The 25,910-nt window shown below is 44.4% G+C and overlaps 1 long non-coding RNA gene across 2 annotated transcripts in view; it reads right to left on the bottom strand.

The window, feature by feature from the left end:
* Window positions 1-25,673, bottom strand: part of LOC117203529 (uncharacterized) — a 31,590-nt gene extending 5,917 nt beyond the window's left edge. For both annotated transcript variants that reach the window (XR_007473465.1, XR_007473466.1), the window contains exons 1-2: window positions 25,556-25,673; window positions 24,265-24,346 (exon numbers count right to left, since the gene is read on the bottom strand). This is a non-coding gene — a long non-coding RNA (uncharacterized LOC117203529). The remainder of the gene's footprint in view (window positions 1-24,264; window positions 24,347-25,555) is intronic.
* Window positions 25,674-25,910: the final 237 nt, after the last annotated feature.

Raw genomic sequence — 25,910 nt, 5'->3', positions numbered from 1 at the left:
TCACAGACGTAGAGAACAGACTGGGGGTTGCCAAGGGGGAGGGGGTTGGGGGAGGGATGGAGTGGGAGTTTGGGGTTAGCAGGTGCAAACTATTATGTATAGAAGAGATAAACAACAAGGTCCTACCGTGTACCACAGGGAACTATATTCAATATCCTGTAATAAACCGTAATGGAAAAGAAAAAAATAAATTAAAATTTAAATTAAAAAAAAAGAATGAACAGTCCCGGGCTTCATCATACAATGTGCCCCAAGCCCAAGAGTGCAGAAAAATTAACAAGATGTGTAGCATCAATTTTTTTTTGTCAACTCTATTTTATGAGAGGAAAGACGACGGCAAAGAGTATGGTTAAAAATTTGGGGTTGGGCTTCCCTGGTGGCGCAGTGGTTGAGAGTCCACCTGCCGATGCAGGGGACGCGGGTTCGTGCCCCGGTCCGGGAAGATCCCACATGCCGCGGAGCGGCTGGGCCCGTGAGCCATGGCCGCTGAGCCCATGCGTCCGGAGCCTGTGCTCCGCAACGGGAGAGGCCACAACAGTGAGAGGTCCGCGTACTGCAAAAAAAAAAAAAAAAAGGGGTGTTTTCCTTCAAGATTTATCACAGGGATAAATTTGTCCAGTGGTCTATGAGCCACAAAACAAAAGAGAAATACACAATCCTCTGCTGTGTTTCTAATTACAAATGAAAGCCTTTTGTTGACAACACTTATGGAAATAACAACAAAATTAGCCACTTACTATTATTTATAACACCGTGGCATATGGGAAAAGCATTTTTGCTTGCTTCTTATTTTCATTTGCATTTTGAGTGTTTCAATGGCCATATATTTAAGTTCTACATAGATGAAACTCTAGACGTTTTATTAAGTCTCTTTCTCTCTGCTCTTACCTTTTCTTCACCCACTTTTCTACCCTTTCTTCTTCGAACTCTGTGTGAGAAAAAGATAAGCCATGTTTGTAAATTATAAAACACCCCAGATGGCTAGGCTTCCTTATCTGTTCTCTCACTCCCTCTGCCCCTCATTGTCTGGCCATTCCTGATCCATTCTTTCCTAATATTATTCGATGCCTGCCCCCCTCACAGGACTCAAGCAGCTACTCTGACTCTTGGAGTGATATTAACATATTTGTTTTGAAATGAGGGAGAAAGGATAGAAAAAAAAAATGGCAGAAGCTGCTGACTTTCCTATAAACGTTTCCATAAAACATTTAGTATTTTCTTCAATGCCTCATCTGAGTCTCAAAAATATCACGGGTAACAAACGAAATTCCTTACTTATCGTATGAGGACCCCAGCAATGGCACATGAGTCCACTTTCTTTGTACCTGGTCACTGGGATCTCTGTGTTGAGCTTAGAATTTAGTATTTTGCACATTTCTTCCAGCCTGGACGTTTTAGTTAGATGTTTGGTATGATTTGCTGATTTCCTGCGGCCGTTGATACATTTTTAGACTTTAGAGATAAATCGCCAAAAGGTAGGACTTCCTCTCACCTCTGAATTACCCACTTTGCAGTGCAGAGTCCAGGCGCCCATGTGCTATTGTTGCATAAGCTGACGTCTCTGGCACATTTCGAGCCCTAGAAAATGTCACACGGGGAGTGGGAAACCTACCTCTGGCGGGGGTCACTCCAGGGAAGCTGACAGAGTGGGTGATCAACCAGCCAGGACTGCCCCAAACTGGATGTTCCCAGGACTTAGGACGTCACGTTTTGAAAGTGGAAAAGTCCCAGGCACACAGGACAAATCTGTCCTGACGCAGTCAACGGGGAGTGTCCCAGTGTCCCAGGGTCCCATTTCCGGTCATTCTCTCATCCTTGTCAAACATATTTCCACCTTTGAATATGAATTCTGCTAGTCATTTATCCTTTCCTTCCGCAAGCGTTAAAATCCTCCGACCCGAACACAGGACTGAACTAGGATTCTGACTGAGATGGGTGGGGATGAGTGTCTCTACTTAACCAGCTGCTGTGTAGACCTCATTCCGTCAACTGTGGACGAAGCATCTCTTGCCAACGTTGTTGGCCCTCGTTGCTGTCTGAGAGGCAGGTTTTGAAAAGCTGGCTGTCGACCTGCGTTCCAGAGGGCCAACCCCATGGTTCAGTTCCCTCACATAAGAGGCATAAATTTCCATCTCAATTCTGCCGTGAGCAGTGCAGCCTGCAGCCTCGAGCTGCCGGTAAGCCCGCATGCTGAAGGCAAGCTTTTGGGCGCCAAGATGGCGCCGGCCCAGCTTCCTTCCTTGGTGCCCCGGCACATGACCCACAGAAACTGCATATTTGACACAAAAGGGATGCGAGTGCAGCTGCCCCCCATCGCTCGTCTTTACTAAAGATTCTCTCTTGAGGACCCTCTTTCATTCTCGGCTTTAATGCGGGGAGGGGACAAGAGAAGCTCCTCTCCACAAACCCTACATTTCTCACCTGGCCGATGACAGCATCCTTCCTCGTCTCCTTGAGAGAGGGGGTTCAGTGGTAGGGCTGGTTCTGCTGTCTGTTTGGACTCTTGGGGGCAGTTTAGGGTATTTATGGGTTCACTTTTTTTTTTTTTTTTTTTGCGGTACGCGGACCTCTCACTGCTGTGGCCCCTCCCGTTGCGGAGCACAGGCTCCGGACGCGCAGGCCCAGTGGCCACGGCTCACGGGCCCAGCCGCTCCGCGGCACGTGGGATCTTCCCGGACCAGGGCATGAACCCGTGTCCCCTGCATCGGCAGGCGGACCCCCAACCACTGCGCTACCAGGGAAGCCCCCTGTTCTGTTCTTTGAAGCCTTACTGAGGAGGGTGAGTCATTGCACATTTTGCAAATAAGGAAACTAAAGGTCAAAGAGGGAAAGTCGTTAGCTCATGAGTGCGTGAGCTTGAGATGAAGAGACGGCTGGCTGGCTCCAAAGTCTGGGATCCTTCGACTATGTGTTTTGAAAAAATAAAGGGGAGGGAAGGAAGGAAGGAAGGAAGGGAGGGAGGGAGGGAGGGAGGGAGGGAGGGAAGGAAGGAAAGGAAAAGAAAGAAAAGAAAAGAAAAAGCAAAGTGTATATGCCTGCATATTTTGCCCTGGCTTGGCTGATATAAGAATCCCAAAAGAACGTGGACTGGGCAAGGACCGTCACCCGCTGGCCACACGCACTCTGCAGGAGGTGGTGGTAGATCTCCATCCCCGGGCAGGGCTGTGGAGGTCTCTGCCTCACGCACTGACATTCATGGCCCGGGATGCATGAGAGCCATGAGACGGGTACCAGTGTCCCCTCTAGACACCTGGACATACTTCCAAACACGGAGACGAAGCTTAACCAGCCTAGCCTGCCCGCTCAGTCCTTCAGACGACTTTTAAGTTCCACAGGACCGTGCTCACAAGCCGAGGTGGCCTTCACCTTCTCCAGCTTCCGTCTGGCTTGGTCTCCTGCCATCCGGGCACAGACAGCTGCTGAATGTTGTCAGGGACCTCTGCGCTTTTCCAGGGCGCTGCAGGGGAGCAGACGCGGGGCTGGGTCATCACCCGAGTCCTGCACAGATGAAGCTCAGCTGGTAGACAGTTCGTGGCTTATTGGAACAATTCCTTTTCTGTAGTTGTTTGATTGGGAAATACTTAATGGGGTTTCTGGTCACCAGTATTTGCTTACACAAGGCCAAACATCGTCCTTTGTCAAGGGCAGAATAAAAGAAGAGAGCACTTTACAAACGAGAGAGTAAGTTGAATACCTAAGGAATTAGTGCTTAAGAGGTCAGGCCCTCACTTCAGACTCCCTGGCCCGCTCATTTCCTCCCTGGGCAATTGGGTCAAGTTCCCGTGGCGGCCCAGCCTCAGTTTCCTTGTGAGTCACAGATGATGAGTCCCTGCCTTCTAACTCAGTCACAGTGATTCAGTGAGATAAGGGCCAGAAAGCCTGTTGTTAAGCATGTATTTGGCCCCCAGTGAGCACTCAGTAAACGTCTCCAGAAGCCACCTTCACTACCCACTGGAAGAACAATTCATGGCAATTCAGACAATTGAAACTTTTACCCTGGAAACATCATTATCACGGACATACCGCAAAGACGTCACTGCTCACCAACTGCCTCGGATGTATTTTTTCGTTGTCAGGTGCTTTTAATTCGTTTTGATTTCATTGAATAAATCTATTAGAGTTAAATGGAGGAAAATAGAGTCCGAAAAAGGGAGGAAAGCATTTCAAGCTGTATTTCATCAGGTGGACAAGTTATAAACATTAAACTTGGCTGCATGTGTCTTGAGAGCAGTGAATTGTAGCACAGGATCTAAAATTCCAAAGCATAAAAGAAACTTATATGAAGATAACCTGACTACCTGTGACTGATGTATTTAAAAAAAAATGATAGTTGGGGTCAAAGATCTAATCTGATCTGCATAGAATAGATCTTGGGCTTTGTTTTTCAAACAGGCTGGAAAGGGGATTTGGGCACTACAAGTGCTCCAGGGGGAACGAAATGCTGGTTGGTAAAACGGAAATTCAGATTCGCTTCCTCTCGGTGACAGTCCGGGTGTCTGTTTACATTTTTATCTATGAGCGTCCTATTTCTAAATAATGTGCTCCATGCTCAGAGCACGCTTTTTCTTCAGTAACCTCACTTGTTGGAAGAGAGTTAGGGGGTGAATGTGCATTTTAGCCCAAAGTGCTACTGTGTTGATCCTCCACTGGAGAAGACCGGAACTGTTATTCCTGCTGCTTTACGCCCCAATGGCAGGGGCGACCTCTCGCCTCCATGTTGGCATCCAGGACCAGAGGCTGTCTTACAGTACCTCGAATAAAGATAACGAATAACTTGAAAAAGAAGAGATACGTGTATATGTATAACTGAATCACTTTGCTGTACACCTGAAACTTACACGACACTATAAATCAACTACAGTCCAATATAAAATTTTAAAATTATTAAAAGAGATAAAGAACACTTATTCCACAGTGGTGGTTTCCCGAAGCTGCAATTCTGAGTTTTCTACCAGGAACCCAGAACTGTAATCAGAATAAATCCCACTCCGCTGTTTGTTGTCTTTCAACCCCTTGCAGTGAACAAACAAGTGAGTGGGATAAATAGGGTGGAAAAAAGTCTCCGCGCCAAACGGACAAGTTCTCAGAGTGACAGGGGCTTCCTTTGCTTTATCTGAAAAACATCTCTGGCCCCTCATTCTATTGCATCCTTTCCATCCAGTGTTTCAAGCCAGTGTGCTCACGGGCTGCTCACGAGACGCTGGCCGCAGGTGTCCTGGACGCTGTCCTACGGCGATACGTTTGCTCGAGTGCCACTGGACACTGGCACACGAGGCCACACAAACACAGCCTCGGCTTTCTCCACACCAAGGGAACAAGCCGTCCCTTCTCGGAGGAGGTTACATCCTTAGGACCGGCATTGGGTGACAGACGGGCAGGCTTCATTACATGGAAACCCAACTCCTGTCACCCCGACGGGTGACACAACATTCCATTCCAGACTGTCGACATGGGCCGGGACAATCCACACCTGTTTCATACGAAACACAGTGACTCCAAGCAACAAATAACCCCTGAACCTAATTCAAAGGATCTGTCTGTGTGGGACTTTTTGGCCCAAACCTCAGGGTCAAGGGGGTTTCACATTTTAAATGTTCTCCAGTGGCAATTCTTTTGCCAAGAGAGATGAAGGGAGCCTGTCACAATTATTGATCCTAATTCAACCTCTGGACACTTAATATTCATCAAATCTAAAAGCGGAGAGATGGGTCCAAAAAGGAGGGACCTCGTGAAAGCGCTACAGAACCTGGCTTTTCATTAGGGGGTGAAAAAAAAAAAAGTGTATCCATTGCCCAGTAGGAATAAAAACTCTCCACGCTTCTCATTTTAATCTTTGAATCACCTTTGTGGAGAGCATGGAATTTTTAGCGTATCAGGGGGTCTGGTTTGTCTCATATATTTGAGTCTATGGCATACAGGGAAGAAAAGAGAGACGCTCTCTAAAGGAAATTGAACCTCCCTGAAACGGGCCCTGAACTGACCCTGTCATCACATTATCCATTTTCAGACCCAGAACTCAATGTTGCAAGATCCCTGGAAGCAAAATTCCATTAACCAAGTGCTGTTACAGCCAAATTCTCCTTCTGCCTAAAAGCTGTCTCCACCTTAGTCAATGCCCCCCGCCAAAGGGACATAATCTGAAGCCTCAGAACTTTATATAGAAGAGCTATACGGTCATTTAAGAGTCTCTCGGGGTTTGTTAGAATGCGATTCTCTCCCTAACAGCTGGCATTCGAATCACGGCTCCAGCTACACATAATCGCAACTGGAATTAAGTAGTCAGTTTCCTGATTTGGAAACTGTAATTGCCAAGACTTTACTGGGCCTTTTCCAACATGAAAGTATAAGACAAGAGTACATTCTATGATATTCACATGCAAAAGAATGAAACTGAACTCCTACCTCATACCATATACAAAAATTAACTCAAAATGGATCCAAAAAGTAAATGTAAGAGTGAAAACTATAAAACTCTTTAAAAGGAACATAGACGCACTTCTTAGTGACCTCGAATTAGGCAACAGTTTCTTAGATATTACACCAAAACACAAGCAAACAAGGAAAAATGGATAAATTGGACTTCAAAATTTAAAATATTTGTGTGTCAAAAGACACTATCAAGAAAGGAAAACGATAACCCACAGAGTAGGAGAAAATTTCTGCAAATCAAACATGGCCAGGATCAGTACACAAAACATGTATTTTAAAAATCTTGCACTCAACCTAAAAAGATAAATAACTCCATTTAAAAATAGGAAAAGATTTGAATAGACATTTCTCTAAACAAGATATACAGATGGCTTACAAGCACATAAAAAGATGCTCGACATTATTAGGTATTAGGGAAATGCAAATTAAAACCACAACGAGATACCACTTTATACCCACTAGGACGTCTGCAATTAAAAAGGAAAAAAAAGAGGAAAGAAAAACACAAAATAACAAGTGTTGGTGATGACGTGGAGATACTGGAACCCTCATACATTCCTGGTCAGAAAGCAAAATGGTTTAGCGTTATGAGAGTTTGTTATTTCCTCAAAAATGTTACACATACCATAGGACCCAGTAATTCCACTCCCAGGAGGAGAGATTTGAAAATGTATGTTCAAACAAAACCTCGAACACAAATGTGCATAACAGCATTATTTATAATAGCCAAAATGTGTGGAAAAGCAAACGTCCATCAACTGGATAAACAAAATGTGGCATGTCTATGACATGGAATATTTTTTAGCCAGAAAAAGGAATGAAGTATTGATACATGCTATAACATGGATGGTTCTTGAACACATTATGCTAAGTGAAGGAATCCATTTATAATCATTTATAAATGATTCCATTTATTAGACATGTTCAGAATAGGCAAGTCCCTAGAGGCAGAAAGTAGACTGGTGGTTGCCGGGGAAAGGTGGGGGAAGAGACGAAGGTAGACTTAAAAGTGACGGCTAGGGCTTCCCTGGTGGCGCAGTGGTTGGGAGTCCGCCTGCCGATGCAGTGGACGCGGGTTCGTGCCCCGGTCCGGGAAGATTCCACATGACGCGGGGCGGCTGGGCCCGTGAGCCATGGCCGCTGAGCCTGCGCGTCCGGAGCCTGTGCTCCGCAACGGGAGAGGCCACAGGAGTGAGAGGCCCGCGTACCGCAAAAAAAAAAAAAAAAAAAAAAAGTGACGTCTAACAGGTACAGGGTTTCCTTCGGGGGTGATGGAAATGTTCTGGAATTACACAGTGATAATGGTACATTTTGAATTTACTAAACCCCACTGAAATGTGCACTTAAAAATGGTGACTGTGGTGTTACATGAATTATATCTTAATTCTTTTAATTGCAAAAAATTTTTTAAAACACATAGAACAGTAGTGATGAATAAATCTCCAGACCGGGGGCACCAACTGCAATGGCGCGTAAATAGCAACAAAAAGCACCAGAAAATCCAGAACCAGACCGGGGAAGAGGAGGACTTTTTACCGGATATGATGCCATTTCAGGTCAGGAAGGAAAATACAGATTATTCAATAATTAGTGGATCATTCAATAATTAGTGTTGGGGCAAAGTTTAGCCATCCGGAAAAAAATAACAATAAGGCTAATTCACGCCCCACATCTTATACCAAAATCAGTTACATTAAAGATTTCAATGTAAATAACAAAATGTCTTAAAATAGAGCATTCCATAAATGACTACTTCTATTTTATTTTATTTTTTTACAGACAATATTGTGTTTAGGTATGTTTTTAATTTTTTATTTATTTAGTTTTACATTTTTTGTCCACGTGGCATGCAGGATCTTAGTTCCCCGGCCAGGGATCAAACCCGCGCCCCCTGCAGTGGAAGCGCAGAGTCTTAACCACTGGACTGCCAGGGAAGTCCCTACCTCTCTTTTGTAATTCTAGGATCAATTCACACTATCACATATTTTTTTAATTCTCACTCAATATTTACTTTGATTGTTATTATTAAACATTTCATTTCCTTAGTAACACAGGTTCTTATGCTGATATGCGATCGAGTGTTTTTTAGTATCATGGCAGTTAAAGGACAAACAAAAAACGATGACAAACTACAGTGTTGCTTAGAAGCAAATGATCAGCTGAATATACCGTCGTGCCTTCGAGTTGTTTGGCTTTCAGCAACCTGTTTCTGCTCTAATGAAGTGGTTCGCAACTGGGAGGGATTTTGTCCCCTGGGGAACATTTGGAAATGTCCGGAAATACTTTTTCTTATCACCACTTGGGGAAGGGCGGTGCTGCTGGCATCTAGTATATAGAGGCCAGTGACACCCCTAAACAGAATAGCCACCACACAGAAGAATTAGCCAAGTCAGAACAGCAATACATCCACTGTGGAGGAGCGCTGCTCTAATGATAGGATGACACTTAGCGTTCTTGACAGGAAACCTGTTTCCAGGGAGCTCAGACCCCAGGCATTAGAATTCAGGGTGCCACTATCTCTTTCTTTGATGCGTCCTCTCTTTTTATTTATTGAGAACCTGTTTTGTGTTAGGTACTGCGCTAAAGTGTAATATTGAATTTAATCTTCAAAGTGACCCTATCCTATAGACCACCCTATTGTATGAGTTTGCTGTTTTGTGTTCATAATGAGGACATCCAAGCTTGGGAAGCCTAGGTGACTTACCAGAGGTCACTGACTGTAGAGCGTCAGAGGTGGGACCGGAAGGAAAGCAGTCTGGTCCCAGGGTCCATGTAATAACCTCCACGCTTTACCATCTCGTGAAGTCCTGAGTGTGCTCCGTGGGTCCAACTGCACGTCACTGTCTTCTCGGGTGAAAGATCAGGCAAGATCGTGGTCAAGTAACTGAGGCTGTTTAGGAAAGACTCAGGGACCAGGCTGCCCAATTTTGAGGGGGGGCACCTGGAAGCTCCTCTCTACTAAGTGGAGTGTTAAGTTCGAGATTAGACTCAGGAACTCAGTAGGGTTCCTGGCATAGAGCCCCCGACCGTGGTTTAGGAGCAGGGAGACCTGGGGCCAGCACCGTGTGAATGCTCAAGAAATAAACCTTTCATACCAGCAGATGGGCAGAACTGGCCTCTGGTCCTGGAAGGGTCAGGGACTGAGTCTGTGGTCTCGGGACTAGGACACGGTAGGCAGGGGTGAAGACCAGGGAAACTGAGAGATCCGCCCTAAATGGACTAAGTCTCCCGAAGTGCATTGCTCCAGCTGCCTCTTATTCCTGTAAGACAGATCACAGGACTACAAGATCCTGCCTGGTGGGATCCCTGAAGGGAGAAGCAGAGTAAAACAACAGAGTTCGCCACAGCAAAGGTGATGCAGGCTGGAACGGAAACTCCACTTATCCTTTGGCATGACTCTGGGTCAGGTGCATGAGTTAAAAATGTCATGAGTGTTGGGGAGTGTGGGATCCCCGGGGCTTGGAGCTTGGGTGGTCACAGCCCCACTTTCTGCAGAGGGACCAAAGCAGAGTTTCTGGGGTGGAAGGAACACTTCCCTCAGCTCAGGTGGCTTCCCCCAAAGAGGTGGCTTCCTTGACTAAGTTGGCCAGACTTAAAGGATAGAGCCTCCACGGCTGGGCGGGAACTCCATGAATGTGCTTTAGGTATCTGAGGCACTAAAAATCTTCAGAGAGGGGGCAAGGCTTATATTGACCTTTATGATTATTGTTGTAATAGAAAATCCTGAGGCCTCATTTAATATCTGCCTCTCAGACACAGATTACAAGAAGGAAAGAGACATTTTTAGCCTCTTTCATTTTTGCTGAAGAATTTTGCAAATAGCATATGTCTAAGAATGAAGTCAAGGTTGGAAACCAATGTACGCACAGCAAAGAAACCATAAACAAAATGCACAGACAGCCTATATAATGGGAGAAAAGATTTGCAAATGATGCCACCGACAAGGGAATAATTTCCAAAATATACAAACAGCTCGATATCAAAAAGCCAACAACCCAATCAAAAAATGGGCAGAAGAGCTAAATAGACATTTCTCCAAAGAAGACATACAGATGGCCGACAGGCACATGAAAAACTGCTCAACATCATTAATCATTAGAGAAATGCAAAGCAAGACGACGAGGTACCACCTCAAGACAGACGGAACAGCCATCATTGAAAAGTCTATAAATAACAAATGCTGGAGAGGGTGTGGAGAAAAGGGAGCCCTCCTGCACTGCTGGTGGGAACGTAAATTGGTGCAGCCACTACGGAAAACAGTATGGAGCGTTCTCAAAAAACTAAAAACAGAGTTGCCGTATGATCCAGCAATCCCACTCCTAGGCATATATCCAGAAAAAATGAAAACTCTAATGTGAAAAGATACATACACCCCAATGTTCATAGCAGCACTATTCACAATAGCCAAGATATGGAAGCAACCTAAGTGTCCATCACGGATGAATGGATGAAGAAGATGTGGTACCTACACACAATGGAATATTACTCAGCCATAAAGAAGAACGAAATAATGCCATTTGCAGCAACATGGATGGACCTGGAGATTGTCATACTGCGTGAAGCAAGTCAGAAAGAGAAAGACAAATACCATATCCTATCACTTACATGTAGAATCTTTAAAAAAATGATACAAATGAACTTATTTACAAAACAGAAACAGACTCACAGACTTATGGTTACCAGAGGGGAAAGAGGGGGGAGGGATAAATTAGGAGTTTGGGCTTAACCTACACACACTACAATGTATAAAATAGATCATCAACAAGGACCTACTGTATAGCACAGGGAACTATAGTCAATATCTTGTAATAACCTATAATGGAAAAGAATCTGAAAAAGAATATGTATATATAACTGAATCACTTTGCTGTACACCTGAAACTAACATAACATTGTAAATCAACTATACTTCAATTTAAAAAAATAAAATTAAAAGCAAAAAAAGATTGGAAAACAGTGGGTTAAACAATGTTGTATTGGCTTCTTGACAGTACATTATAAATCTCCCAGAAGGGCATATAACAGACAAGTCTTTTGTGGAGAATCTAATTTGATAAAGTTCCGTGGAACACATTTGTAGGGAACATTAGTTAAGTTGAAAACAATACCATCATCATCAGTATCAATTTCTCTTAAAGTCTTTACTTTCTAGGCTCCTTTCAGCCTAAAATGGACAAACTCCTCTAGGGACTGATTCCCTTCAATCATGATAAAAAGTGTTCCCTGGTGTAATTAAAGCACTTTAAGCCACACTTTCTTCTTCTTCATTGGTAGAAACAGAGTAAAACACGTCGGCGCTTTCCTGTATTTGAAACAGGCTCTACAACCTTTTCCACCCACGTGATTTTTCCAGCAAACAAAAAACAAACACATGGCTTTCATGCATCTAAGGTAAGGAGAAACTCAACCAATCCACTGCATGTGTAATAAAAGTAATATGTTGAGACTGTACACATGTCAGTGATACAAGTAGATGGGACCATAGAAAAAGTGCCAAGATTAGGATCCAGGAAAGTAGCGTGACTTGAAGAGAGAAGAATTTGCTGAGCTTATAAATAGGACTTGAAGCTAAAGTACATTATCTGAGCACATCGTAGACTCTTAATAAATAAAATAAATAAGGAAGGAATGACCAACTGTAGACATTAAGGAATAAACTTCCGGGGAGGCTTGCATTCCACACAAGTCAGCAACAGGACTTCTTTAAAAAGCATACGTTCTTGGTAATGGTAGCAGCAACATTTTTAGCAGGACAGAGAAATTTTACACGCATTTTTTCATTTGTTTGCTCAACCATCCAGTAAAGGAGGAAAAGAAGGTATAATTATTCCCATGTGGTTGATTCATTATTTTACCAATTAAACAGCTACCCTGTGCCGGGACCTGAGCAAGCCCTAGGGGTTCAGTGGTGAACAGAGCAGCCCTGGCCTCTGTCCCCACAGAGCACTATCTAAAGCGGACGGCAGACGTCCAGCAAATGAAGAATAACACGCCTCAGAACGGTTACAACGGGTACAAAAGAGGCCTACAACTCAGGAAACCGAACCCCAAAGGGATTAAACGGTTTAATGGGTCAAACGATAGCTGGTTTGGTTGTGGGAATGTAACGCAGAACCCATATCCTCTTACCCTGGACAGAACCCTAGACTGATCAAGGAAAGCAATCACACCCACTGTTCTCTAGCCTGGTCGCACCACTGTGGGCACCTTTTTTAAAGAGGAACTTTGACAAAAGATGACCTTAAGAGAGAGTCAACAGGATAGAGGTCGCAAGCCACGTCTTTTAGGGAACAGTTAGAACACTGGGTCTGTTTAGCCTTAGGAAATGCCAGGACATGCTCTTAACACTCAAATATTTGAAGAGTTCTCATGTGGAAGAGTGAGGAGATGGAGAGCACAGGATGGACCCAGGAGCCCTGGAAGGCACATGTGTCTGTAGACGTTCAAAGAAGACGCTCAGCTGGCAGAGCGAGAAGACAGGAGCCCTGAGGGGTCACTACGTGCACTTTGAGAGATGCAAGAGCATGGTAGTTCGGGGTATGAACTCGTTTAGGCAGACTCAGTTGTGAGTAAGTCCCCTGCCATGAACACCTCCACTTACTAGCTTTGTTTCCTTGGACAAGTTATTTAATCTTTCTGGGTGTCAGCTCCCTTCCCCGCAATGGGAGATGCTAACGGCATCTGTCTCAGGTGCTAGGTGTACGGTTCAGTAAGGTAAGCCATATACCACCTGTTTCATTCAGTGCCTGGCACATGAAGCCATGGGTAAATACCAATTAAATAAATGAACATTCATTTAATAAGTGGACTGTGAATGAGAAAAGTACTCAATAAGCAGTCCTAGGAGGAGTAGTCATGGCAACAGCCCAACTGAGACAACAACCTCCCCAGTGGGTCCAAGGGTGAACCGGAAACATGAGTGAATGTACTAGCCACCTTCGTGAGGTCCACATATAGACGGAGTTTCTACTGTCTACTAAAGAGAGCGATTGCTGTGCTGGGTAAAGCTTGGACAAAATGTTCTCAAAACTCCTTTCCAATTCTTAAATTCCGTGAGAATAAGAATTGTCAAATGGTCTGACTGTAGAAGCCAGGAAGTTTCTATTCCTTCGGGGCAGCAAGAAAGGTCATGGAACTGGAATCATGAAGCTCTTTCTAAAAGAGGAATGAAAAGTTTCTTCTTCCCATCTGTACCCCAACTTGTTCTTTACAACATAAAAATGCTTTGTTTCTGTACCTTTCTCTAAAAGAATATGGGAAATTGTCTTTAAAATTCCCAGAATGGGCTTCCCTGGTGGGGAAGGGAAGGTGCCTTACTTGCTTTTAGGTGGCACCGAGTCCATGCCATCAGGGTAGCAGGACAGGAAAGGTCCATTTCCCCAGAATTTAAACGGGGCCTCTTGGGAGGGGGCAGCTTGAACTACATTCACATTACACCATGGGACAGTTTGAAAAGTTCAATGTTTATTTCTTTGGAAGCACCTCTCTCCACGGAAGAGCAATTACTCATTATGCTGTCCTGTAGGTTTACCCTCGGGAAAGGGGGCTCGAACCAGGGCCTTTCTAAAATGCTCTTAGCTGCCAGCATCATCAGATGTATAAGCCACTTGGTTTTTACTTGTCTGAACACACTTAAAACTACTTCTGTGACTCTGATGAACAGAGATTGAGAGAAAGAGGGAGAGAGGGAACCAGGATTTCAAATCCCCCATCTGCTTATTATGACCGAAGGTTCACCGAGGCTACATGTGAAGGAGTCGCTGGAGAGAAACCTCATTGTTTATCAACACAGGCTTTGGGTCCAAGCGCCTGTGTGGACCACTTTCTACATATAAGCCCCCCAGGACTCCATTTGTGCCTCTGCCCTGAGCCCAAAAGACAGAACATGGAACGACCTCCCTGACTCACATCTTTTGTTTTAATAAATTTATTATTTATTTAGTTTTGGTTGCGCTGGGTCTTCGTTGCTACACGCGGGCTTTCTCTAGTTGCGGCGAGCGGGGGCTACTCTTCATTGCAGTGCGTGAGCTTCTCATTGCGGTGGCTTCTCTTGTTGCAGAGCACAGGTTTTAGGTGTGCAGGCTCAGTAGTTGTGGCTCACGGGCTCTAGAGCACATGGGCTCAGTAGTTGTGGCGCACGGGCATAGTTGTTCCATGGCATGTGGGATCTTCCCGGACCAGGGCTTGAACCCGTGTCCCCTGCATTGGCAGGTGGATTCTTAGCCACTGCGCCACCAGGGAAGCCCTCACATCTTAATCTAAGCCAAAATCTGGGTGAAAAGAGGCAAGAAAAAATCAACCCAGGTTCAAAAGTCACCAAAATAACAAACTTTCTTCCTGGAGCTCAAAAAAATCTGGATGAAACCATCCATTCCAGCCTTCCCAGGGTGGAACAGAGCAGGAAGAAGGCCGGTGTACACAGGACGGAGACACGCCCACATCCGCCAGGTTCTCAAGCTTCGTGGGAGACCAACATCTTCAGGAGCTGAGCCTGAGACTCTTGGGTCCTAAGACGCCGTAGGAAGGGCTCCAATCCTTCAGCAGCAGCCTCAGTGTAGCTTTGGATGCTGGGACGCCCTGAAAACTCCTGTTCAGCAACTCTCTGGATAAAAGAGGAAAGGAGAACAGGACCCCTGAATATTCTTCATTCTTAAGGGACCAGCAGCCTTTACCAGAACAATATTCATCAGCACTTTGGGAATCTGAAATAGGTTGGACTTGTCATGCACACTTACAGCTGCTGCTGAAACGTGATGTCTTTCAGGTAGCTGAAACATCCCATCTGGTGGTTTCCGTTCTAGACACAGAAAGCTGATATGAAAGACACGCTTCCAGGGACTTCCCTGGTGGCGCAGTGGTTAAGAATCCGCCTGCCAATGCAGGGGACACGGGTTCGATCCCTTGTCCGGAAAGGTCCCACATGCTGCGGAGCAACTAAGCCCATGCGCCACAACTACTGAGCCTGTGCTCCACAACAAGGGAAGCCACCGCAACGAGAAGTCACCGCAACGAGAAGCCCGCGCACTGCAACAAAGAGTAGCCCCTGCTCGCCACAACTAGAGAAAGCCTGTACACAGCAACGAAGACCCAGCACAGTCAAAAAAAAATTATAAAAAAAAAAGAAAGACATGTTTCCATACATGACTAGGATTTTTTGAGAAAAACATCAGTATTTCAAATAATGACAGGAAAATAGCAGTATGAATTAGTTATTCTAGATGAAACACATCAATTTAGTTTTTAAACTAAAAATAGAGTTGCCATATGATCCTGCAATCCCACTCCTGGGCATATATCTGGAGAAAACCATAATTGGAAAAGATACATGCACCCCAATATTTATTGCAGCACTATTTACAATAACCAAGACATGGAAGCAACCTAAATGCCCATTGACCAATGAATGGTTAAAGAATGTGTGGTACATATATACAATGGAATATTACTCAGCCATAAAAAATAATGAAATAATACCATTTACAGCAACATGGATGGACCTAGAGGTTATCACACTAAGTGAAGTAAGTCAGAAAGAGAAAGACAAATATCATATGATTATCACTTATATGTGGAATCTAAAATATGACACAAATGAACTTATTTACAAAACACAAACAGACTCACAGACATAGAGAACAGACTTATGGCTGCCAAGGGGGAGAGGGGATGGGGGAGGGAAGGAGTGGGAGTTTGGGGTTAGCAGATGCAAACTATTATATACAGGATGGATAAACAACAAGGTCCTACTGTGTAGCACAGGGAACTATATTCAGTATCCTGTGATAAACCATAATGGAAAAGAAAATGAAAAAGAATGTGTATATGTATAACTGAATCACTTTGCTGTACAGTAGAAATGAGCACAACATTGTAAATCAACTATACTTCAATAAAATAAATATATTTTAAAATTTTTTTTAAAAATAAAATACAAGGGCTTCCCTGGTGGCGCAGTGGCTGAATGTCCGCCTGCCGATGCAGGGGACATGGGTTCGTGCCCCGGTCCGGGAAGATCCCACATGCCGCGGAGCGGCTGGGCCCGTGAGCCATGGCCGCTGAGCCTGCGCGTCCGGAGCCTGTGCTCCGCAACGGGAGAGGCCACAGCAGTGAGAGGCCCGCGTACCGCAAAAAAAATAATAAATAAATAAAATAAAATACAAGATTTAAAGGAAACAAAAAAATAGATGTTTTTTAAAGGAGCATGACATCAAGACACATTCATACATAAGCTTAAATATGTACCTGATTTGTCACAAGGTAAATCCTTGAACTTTGTCTATTTGCTGTTTAACAAAATTTTATATGAAAACCTCATTTTGAGCTGTTTTTTTCAGGAATAGATAGCTACCAGGAGAACTTGGTCTTAAGGTACAGCCTGAAGTAATACAGTCTTTCCCAAAGTATGTTCCTTGGGACACCCATCCTTCAAGACACCTGGCAAAAAAGGTGTCTGTCCTCCGACAAGTTGGGGAAATACTCTTTTATATTTGCCTTCTAGGAGAGGTAAAATGCATACGAGCTTACGAAGGATCTGAGACATTTGGAAGTAAATAAAGGTTTCAGCAGATTCATTTTGCTTCACGTCAAAAGTTTCAAACTTCATGGGCCAAAGAATACTTACGTAGAGGACCATCTAACAAGGAACCCTCAGGAACTAGCATTCTAAAGAACACAACACAGAAAACATTGCTCATAAAGAAGTAGGTATGTGAGGGTTTTGTTGCTGTCGATGATAATTTGCCAGAACCAGGAGCAATGGGCCTTAACCCGGACCCAGTGCATGGTTGCTATGTGACAACGTAAACAACTGCATGACTTGAGAGCAGAGAGGGGAGACTGAATCAGTAGGTCCTTGAGTTGCTGAGGACCCATCTTTACCATCCTACTAAGCTTTGCCCATAATCAGTATCTGAGTTCCAGGAAATGAGAGCACAATTGTAGCTATGACAACAACAAAATCAGCTTCCCCATAAACCATTTAGGAAGTGAATCAACCCACTGGTATCGGAAGAGCTGGATTCTAACCTGAGTATTTTAATATTCTGTCTCCACTAAACCTGGTAGAATTCTTGCTGTATCGATCACTCCTCCCCCCAGAACTGGATCTTTATTTCTTCTCTGTACAGTGAGAATGCATGGGCTCTTTCAGCCTTAAAAATTCGTAGCACCAACAGTAAAAAAGAAATTCATCATGTTCTCCTGTTTGATGCCTTCCTAGAACTTTAAATTTGAAAAGAACTTCTTTGTATGTTTTCCATACTAAACATAACTACTTTAAATATTTCTCGGTCACTGTTGTGGGATATTGCGTTTCCCGGTTTGGAAGAGAGGGAAAGGGAGAATTATGTGCCGTAATCATCGTCTGGGGATTTGCAGATGGGTTTCTCTGGCTGAATGCTGCGGAGTGTTAAGCAGATCTTGGAGAAATGCAATTTGCTTTGCCCTCAAGAGTAGTAAATTATAAACTAGCTACATTTCCCTTTCCACTTGACCTTCATCTTCCACAGAGAATTCTTCTGCAAGGATTTGGTTCCCTTTATTTTGTTACTTTAAGCAAAAAAAAAAAGGGGGGGGATTAAGCACCATGCCCCAGAAACCTACTCTCCTCCTTCTGGGTTTTTCAAGCACTTACAATTCCACTAAAAGTCATCACAGACGCTTGCGGAGACTTACTTGTCATATGCTGTCGGCAGCAGAGATACCATCCCCTCTCTCCTGAGCAGCTCAATCTAAAGTGTCGTCTAGGGACTTCCCTGGTGGTCCAGTGGGTAAGACTCCATGCTCCCAATGCAGGGGGCCCGGGTTCGATCCCTGGTCAGGGAACTAGATCCCACATGCCGCAACTAAGAGTTCGCGTGTGGTAACTAAGACCCCGGGCAACCAAATAAATAAATAAATAACTATTAAAGCGTCGTCTACCAGATGCAAGTGCCCATTTCAATACAAGTCAGAGAGAAATTTCACTTCAGGTTTCACGCAAGCATGCTGGACCTGGTCTTGCCAACCCGTTTCCACTCTGCTATGGGAAAATCTGTCTGCAATCAGGGAGATGTCCATGGTTGCTTCTGCCCATGCTGACCAAAAGGGCAGGTGATTTCTGGTCATCAGTTGCTACTAGCCTGCAGTGTGACAAAGTCAGAAATTTGAGGGGTGGAAGTGAAAAGGCCAAGTTGAAATTCAAAGACCTTATCTTGGACTCCCTACAAAGAAGACCCATTGCCACCTCCAACTCAGTAAGCCTTGTCATGCTGTGTATTTAAGGTACTTTTAGACTTTCCCAAAGAAGTTGCTGCCAGTCTGATCGCGTCCCCACCTGTGTCCAGGAACTTGGGCAACTCCAAATATCTTACAGGGTAGATACGCTCATTGAACCTACGACAGCTTTGCTGGCCTGTTTCTTCATCTAGCTAGGACTACAGTGAAAAGAAAAGTCTCAGGGGACTTAGACCCAGGGTTTGGAGTGCTTAGAAGTACTGTTTGCTTTTCTCTTTAGGATTCTGAAAAAAAACACCCAGGATCTGAAAGTTGAATGGGCTCTGGAACAACGTTCCCCCAAGTAAATTTTCCACTTTATCCCCCCTAAAATGTCTGCTCTCCAAGAGCTCCAAAAGGGTCCGTCTCAGCTACCAGGCTCTAAGTACTGGGACCACCAGAGTTCCTTCTCAGGAAGGTCTTCTCCTTCGGACTTGAAATCGAACCCTTTGCTGGCTTCAGGTATGAGGCAGGCATCTCACAGAGGGTGAGAGAATTCTCATCCAGGAATGGGCCAGCACACTTCTTTACCTGAAATGGAGATTGTGGTAGTCGCTTGGCCTTATGAGAATTTGAAGTCCCAACTCTCACTATGAAAATCCCCCCGCTGCTTCCTACAGGTTACTTTCTTTTCCCATCACACCCCTGCTCTCACACCGTCTCCATCTTTTCTTAATGTACCACCCTCAACTCTAGCCCAGGGAAGCTAAAGAAACCAATTCTAGCAATACTCAAGTGTATCACCGATGGGTTCTCCTTTCCAGCGGACGTTTGTGGTCAATACAGAGCCCTAAGGTTTTCCTAGCTTCTGCCCTCCTTAGATGGAGCTACGTTGCCTAATTAACACGTGTGAAATGTTGAAAATATTTTAGGCAAGGAGAAATACTGGGGGAAATGAATCTCAGCGTTTAATAGGTGATGATTTACAAGCAAAGAACATCTTTTTTAAAGGAAGTGCTCATTCTTTTTCTCCTTTGACATTGAGGTTAATATAGCCAGTGGGCAATCTTGTTTCTACCATTGCATTCAATCCTCAAACAATCTTGTAAGGAAACCAACGTATGCATTTAAGGAACTTGCCCAGGGCGTCCTGGCCCGTCAGCTGCGAAGGACAATGCGTGTGACTCCAAGTCCTGCTTTTCTCAGTTTCACTTCACCTCCCAGACAGGTCGCTACATAGAGCCACGTGTGAGGCACAATGCGAACAGCGGCAGCTGTGTTTTTGCAGTCCTGCTTCTAAATTAGGTCATATAATTTGCAGTTGATAAAAATAGCTCTACAACAAGTCTTTTTACCTCTACTCTCCTTCAAGCCATTGATATAACCCCTTTCAAATTAATCTTACTACAGCATAAGTCCGTGCTTCCCGCAAGCCATCAGATTAAGGCCAAACCACTTGACCTCAAACCATGAAGCCCTCTACCTCCTGGCATAACCTTATCATTCCTGGCATTGCTTTGCAAACCCCCCACTAAGGGAAATGGGAATATTCTCATTCCCTAAGCATGTGGTTATGCCCTTTCCAGCTTTGAGCAAATGCCCTACACTGACAGAAGTAGCCTCTTCTTTTCCCTCTTCCCAATGTTCACTGCAGCACTATTTACAGTAGCCAAGACATGGAAACAACCTAAATGTCCACTGACAGATGAATGGATAAAGAGGTGGTACATATATACAATGGAATATTACTCAGCCGTAAAAAAGAACGAAATAATGCCATTTGCAGCAACATGGATGCAACTAGAGATGATCATACAAAGAGAAGTAAGTCAGACAGAGAAAGACAAATACCAAATGATATCACTTATACGTGGAATCTAAAATATGACACAAATGAACTATCTAAGAAACAGACTCACAGACACAGAGAACAGACTCGTGGTTGCCAAGTAGAAGGGAGTGGGAGTTTGGGGGTTAGTAGATGCAAACTATTATATATAGAATAGATAAACAACAAGGTCCTACTGTGTAGCACAGGGAACTATACTCAACGTCCTGTGATAAACCATAATGGAAAAGAATATAAAAAAGAATGTATATATATGTATAACTGAATCACTTTGTTGTCCAGCAGAAAGTAACACAGCATTGTAAATCAACTATACTTCAATAAAATTCTTTAAAAAAAAGAATGACTTCAAATGCCAAGGGTCCACCCTTGTGATTCCCAGGATCCTGGAGTCAGACTCCATTCACCCCAGCTCTGCCACTTCCTAGCTGGGTGACCTTGGACAAGTCACTTAACCTCTCTGTGTTTCATTGTCCTCAACTATAACATAAGCATAATATTAATACCTTCCTCAAAGAGTTGATGTGAGAATTAAGTTAATATGACACTTAAAACAGTATCTGACAAATAGTAAATGCTCTCTAAAGTTAACCATTATCAAAAGTTTCATCATCATCAAAAAAAAGTTTCACCATCTGTATCATCATCACTTCTTGCTCAAAATTTCTTTAGATCTTTTAGTATATTTGCTGGAAATATATCTATTATATAGTGTGGGGTTTTCTTTAAATATTTTATGTTTTTGTCCTATCTCTCATAGCAAATGTTGTATCTGTTTTTCTATAACCTACAGAAGTTCAAACAGAATAAGCCAGGCTAAGGCAGAATCTACTAAGAGAACCATTTTCTTGGTTTCTCCCACTATGGGCAGCAGAATCTTGACTCAAATGATCCTATAAACTCTTTTATTGAGCTGACATTTCTCAGCACATATTTCGTGCTGGGAACTGTGCTAAAGACCCTACTTATACCTTCTTATTCAATGACTACAATAACGTTATGAGTTATTATACTTAGACCCATTTTATAGATAAGAAAACTGAGTCCCAGGGAAGTAGGCTGCAGTCAGACAAAAAAGCATCACCGACAATTAAGGCACCTACGTAAGTTCCCTTGCGGTTATAGGCACGAATAGTACCATTGACGCTGACAGGCCATCCTTGAGTTCTCCCGTGAACTCCTGACTCACTAGCAACTAGTGAGACCCCTTACCCGAGAACGTCTGTTCTAGAATCTTCTTTTCCTTATGTTGCCTCTCCTTATACTAATTCCCTTGGTAATTTTACCTAAGCTCATGGTTTTAAATGTCATCGATATACTGACATCTCCCCAATTTTTATCTCCAAATCAGGCCTTTTCTCCCAAACTCCAGACATACACAGCAAACTGCCTTCTCAATATCTCCGACTCACAGGTAAAAAGCTAAACTTCTGAGTTTGCTCCCTCAAACTTGCTCCAAACACACTCCTGCCCATTTCCACTAAAGGAAGCTCCATCCTTCAGGATCTTTGTCTCGAGATCCTCGTACTCAGCTCTGCTTTGTCTCTCATCCCCCATATTCAGTGTTTCAGAGACACAGGTGGCTTCCCCTCCGACGGCTCCCCATCTCCCTCGGGGTAAAAGGCAAAGTTCCCCTTACAACGGTCTATAGACCCTATACAGTCAGCCCCTAATACCTCCTTGGCCTTAAACCCTACAAATTTCTCCCCACCCCTAATCACTCAGTTCCTCCATTCCAGCCTCCCTGATGTCACATCAGACAGTCTTACCTCAGGGCCTTTGCACACACTGTTCTCTGCGCCTGGAAAACTCTTCCCCCGAATGTCTCATGGTTTGTCGTCTCACCTCCTCAGGTCTTTGCCCAAATGCCGTCTTCTTAAAGAGTCCTGCCCTGTCCACCCTACTGAGTATTGCAACCTCATCCCTCCCCCTGACCTGTGCTATTTTCCCCACAGACCTCATCACCTTGTCATACAATAATTTTCTTACTTATAATGCTCACGGTTGGCCTCCTCCTGCTATAACATAAGTTCCATGAGGGCAGAGATTTTCTTCTTTTCTATTAGCTGGTAAGTCCTCAACACAAAGAACAGAACCTGACACGAGGCAGGTGCTCACTTAATACTGAATGAATCAACTAGTAGAGCTGAGATTCAATCCGGAGGCACTACGGTCCCTTCCACCAGAGGAGAGCTACACAGCCCCTCTGATGCAAGCTTAGGCTAAAAATGAATATCCAGTAGCTAATATTCCTGGGTACCACCATCACCCATCCACTGACTGTCTTTGCTGAGAACATCACAACTTACTGATTTCTCGCCCGGGATGACCTGGCTCGTATTAGGGTATATTCGGTAGAGAATGTAAATAGGCAAACATTTGTTTGCCTCATGGTAACATGAGCAGAGTCAGAGGCTGGAGAGAAGGCAAGAGGCCAGACAGGGACAAGCCACCGGGACAGCCCAGCTTGCTAGAAGCCCCATGAAAGAGCACTTCAAACGTGGGTCCGGCTTGATTCAGCCTGTTCTTTGCTGTCGAGAACTGGCTCGGGGATCTGATCAGTTTTTGTATTAGGGTAAATCCAAGTCGCGAGAGCGGACGTCGTTAACCAGGAGCCCCAAACTGTTGATGGAAATCAAAATGGCAGTTTCGAATTTAAGACTTCCAATGGGTGCTGAGACTTCCAAGGGCCTCGGGTAATCACCCTCCTGGGCTCCATCTCCGAACTGCTTTCCAGTAGGGGCTGCAGTACTCACGTACCACTCAGGGTGGCGCTCTTGCTCTACTCAAAAGAGCCACGCTTCCCTGTGGCAGGCCCGGCCTCAAGGGCTTTTCAAATCAGACCGCCCGGCAGCCCAGTGACTCAGCACTGGGAGAGAGGAAGCATACAGTTTGGACACCGGATACTGCTACACGCCCAACGTACACAAGCTTGCTATCACCACCAACACAAAAAATTACTTTTGGAGGTACCCTGTCTTGGGAGTCCCATGTCTTTGGTATAGGATTTAGGGGTCTCCAAGCAGATACCACTTGGGCACTCCCATAAAAGCCCTAGGCTAATAGAAAAGGACGGTGTCATATTGGTTGAAGGTTGGCTGGGCCATTTTGCCTTGTTTCCGGCTGCAACAGGAGACAGGCCACCTGCTCATTGTTCTGGGTTTTCTTTCTTTTCCAGTTTTCAGGGCTGTCTCTGGGGGGAGGTGAGCCACTACAGCCCCAGCACACAGGGTGGGACTCACCCTGACCCCAGGGCGCCAGCTGCCCGCAGTTCTGGCGGAACAGACTCCGTGCCTGCTGGGCAAACCCCTCAGTTAATCCTGCTGGCGGTGAGGACCACACCCTGTTATTAGCCCGTGTACTCGACCACAGGGCTCAAAACATTTTAACAGCGTGGGCTTGTTTAATCCTTGTGATTTTTCGTAAGTCTGTAAAGCCCTTATTTTTCAAATTTCTGCTTTGTGTATGGGGAAACGACCAGATAGGCCAAGTGACCCTGCAAAGGTCATCCAGGGATTCAGAATTAGAATCATGGACGCTTGACCTTCAATTAGGGGTGCTGACTTTTCTAAATCTCTGCCACAAAGAACCTCTTTCTCCCCCCGACCCCAGCCTCATCCCCATACCCCACCAATAATCCTATCCTTGTATATAAGGCATTGGTTTGGTTCTTTTCTAGAGTACACACATTCACACAAGTACACAAATCCATGCCTGTTTCTGCAGCTTTAAGCCATGTGCCAATGATATTCTGTTACTGGTATAACCCAAAAGTAAGGAGAAGTGTCACCTACCTTTTACGTTGAAACCTGACTTTTGAAATGTATACAGTCTCCCCCTTAGACATACACAGTTCAGGATAGCAGATGAAAAGCCCTGAGAAATCATGTAGAAAAGAAATGGTTTAACTCATTTAACCACATATTTTCCAAACTTCCTTAAACATAGATGATTTTTCCCCACAGTACCCCTCTGTTGACATCATTGCGATCATACTCCTTGAAATACCCTTTTGGAAATGCTGTATAAAATTATACTCTCTTTGTAGCCTAGGGTTGGGTGTGTAGGCAATGACCTCCACTCGTAGTCTACTTTGCTATGCTGGGGAATTCCAGAGTTCACAGAATTAGTCTTCTTAGAGACAGTGAGATTTTTGTGGCATCCCACAGCATCCTGATGGTTGACCAAAGCCAAGTACCATGGAAGTTCTCCAATCTTGAGATTATGGAACAGAAAGCAGATCAATGCCACTCTGTCCTCCTTCTGACGGGCCCCATCCCGTCCCTTCCAAAGCACCAGACATCTCCACTCAAGGCCACCCTGAGCTCCCTCCTGCTGTCCCACTGTTGGCATCAGTGGGGACCTCCCATTTCCAGCCCTTTGGAAGTGTGTCCTTCAGTCCCTTGAAAGCTTGATGACCAGGGTGGTCCTAAAACACCACTCAGTTCTTCATCTCTCTCCAAAACAAAGCCATAACCCCGAGGCAGTAATTCTTTTTTCTACAATGATAAAAGCTTCCACTTTCTTCTAGGAACATACTTCTCATCCCTTTTATTTGTCCAGAAGAGCGGGTATCTTTGCCCTATAACTGAAGTTCCACCACCACCCCTGGTAGCCTTTCCTAGTCAGAGGAGCTAAGAAAAAGCACATACTTAGTCTGAAGTCTTTGGGGGAACAAAGACCTTACGGCAATGACCCTATGTGCCGCCATTTGTTGTTGAACGTAATGTTAGTTTTCCAACTCTGTAGAAGTGTCCTGGATCATCTCAGAAAAATATACTGACCTAGAAGGAATTGAAATGCTGGGCTAGGGTGATCAGCCCATGCCGGGCCGTTCTCTCTAACTTCCTCCTGAGCTTTGGGACCAACGACAAGATTTGTCTTCACTTTGTGGCTCTTGCAGACATTGGTATCAGGATAATCTTAGTTCTTCTTTAAACAACTACAAGCGCTAAGCTTAGAAGGGCAAGGAAACCTGATAGAATCAGCCCTTTTCTGTGGATCAGATATCTTCTTTTAAGAGCCAACCAATCCCCCAAACTCACACACACCCCCACGGGGGAAAAAAAAAGTCATATCACTTACAGGACTAGTAACTTCTACGTCTAGAGACATTCAGGATAACTGCCTGAGTGTGACACCTACATTAACCAGATGAATTCCCTCAGTGTTGCATTGGTGGCTGGCAATGCTGTTCCTTTACATATTTAAGTCAAGCCTTGCAAAGGGCACATTCCTGTTTTAACAAGTATTTTTAAGCTGCAGTTATATATCATCACCCAAACTCATACCAGGCACCGTGTCAGGTGTTTGTGACCAAAGAAATTTGATAATTTATGGCAAATGGATGGACAGAGGGACGATGTTTCTAACTTCGACATCTTGTCAGGAAGGAGGGAAGGAGGGTTTTTTTGTTTGTTTTTTAAAACATCTTTATTGG

The sequence above is a fragment of the Orcinus orca genome, chromosome 19 (assembly GCF_937001465.1).
Source record: "Orcinus orca chromosome 19, mOrcOrc1.1, whole genome shotgun sequence".
In the NCBI taxonomy this organism is placed as follows: domain Eukaryota; kingdom Metazoa; phylum Chordata; class Mammalia; order Artiodactyla; family Delphinidae; genus Orcinus; species Orcinus orca.
This window is presented reverse-complemented; position numbering and strand designations above follow the sequence as displayed.